Consider the following 1,704-nt stretch of genomic DNA (forward strand, 5'->3'; position numbering starts at 1 on the left):
ATTTGGAGCAAGAGCAAGAGCGAGCATTTGTGAAGGTGTTGGAAGCGCATAAAGAAGCTATTGGATGGACGCTTGCAAATTTAAAAGGTATTAGTCCTTCTATTGTTATGCATAAAATAATTACAGATGAGGAGGCTAAACCAACAAGGGAGACTCAAAGGAGATTGAACCCGAATTTGCGGGAAGTGGTGAAAAAAGAGGTAATCAAGTGGTTGGATGCGGGGATTATTTATCCTATTTCAGACAGCTCATGGGTAAGCCCAACACAGGTAGTGCCCAAGAAAGCCGGCATTCAGGTAATAAAAGATGATAATGGTGAACAAATCGCCACCCGACCGGTAACCGGGTGGCGAGTATGTATTGATTATAGAAAATTAAATACCGCCACCTCAAAAGACCATTTTCCATTACCATTCATTGATCAAATAGTTGAAAAACTTTTGGGTCAAAAATATTATTGTTTTTTGGATGGGTATTCGGGTTATAATCAAATTGAAATTCATCCCGATGACCAGCACAAATCCACTTTATGGCACCTTTGCTTTTAGACGGATGCCATATAGATTGTGTAATGCCCCGGCTACTTTTCAAAGATGCATGATGAGCATATTTCAGACATGGTCGGGGATTCACTTGAGGTTTTTATGGATGACTTTTCTATTTTTGGTTCAACTTTTGAGTCTTGTCTCAATGATTTAGAAAAAGTTTTAAAACGTTGTGTTGAGACAAACTTGGTGTTAAGTTGGGAGAAAAGTTATTTCATGGTACAAGAAGGTATTGTGTTGGGTCATGTGGTGTCAAGTAGGGGAATGGAAGTTGATCAAGCAAAAATTAGAGTAATATCATCTTTGCAACCCCCGAAAAATGTCAAAGGGGTGAGATCGTTTTTAGGACATGCCGGGTTCTATAGGAGATTTATTAAAGGTTTTAGTGCAATTTCAAAACCTTTATGTAATCTTCTATTGAAGGATGTCCCCTTTGAGTTTACTAATGAGTGTTTGCAAGCGTTTGACAGTTTGAAGGATAAGTTAGTGCAAGCACCAATCCTACAATCACCGGATTGGTCAAAGCCGTTCGAGATTATGTGTGATGCTAGTGATAGCATGGTGGGAGCGGTTTTGGGTCAAAGAGTGGACAAAAAGCCAGTAGTGATCTATTATGCAAGCAAAACTTTATCCGAGGCACAATTGAATTACACCACCACCGAAAAGGAGTTACTTGCGGTGGTGTATGCCTTATATAAGTTTCGCTCATATATTTTGGGAAGTAAAGTTGTGGTGTACTCGGATCATAGTGCGGTGTATTATTTGATGGAAAAGAAAGATGCGAAGCCGCATTTGATTCCTTGGGTGTTGTTGTTACAAGAATTTGACCTCGAAATTTGTGACAAGAAAGGTTGTGAGAATGTAGTTGCGGATCATTTGTCTCGAATTACTCTTGAGGTTGTTGATGATCCGAAAGAGATAAATGAGAAATTTCCAGATGAACAGTCGCTTGTTGTTTCAACCGCCCCGTGGTATGCTCATTATGTCAATTATTTGGCCACGGGGGCGATTCCGGAATTTTGGTCAAAGAAGAGAAGGAAACAATTCGCAGCTCAAGTTAAACAATACATTTGGGATGAACCGGACCTCTTCAAGATTGGAGTAGACCAAGTAGTGAGAAGATGTGTACCCGAGAATGAAGTACAAGAGATTTTGAAAC

This window comes from Bidens hawaiensis, unplaced genomic scaffold (assembly GCF_021521415.1).
Source record: "Bidens hawaiensis isolate Kalapana, Puna unplaced genomic scaffold, B.hawaiensis_p1.1 tig00004774_1, whole genome shotgun sequence".
NCBI classification, from domain to species: Eukaryota; Viridiplantae; Streptophyta; class Magnoliopsida; order Asterales; family Asteraceae; genus Bidens; species Bidens hawaiensis.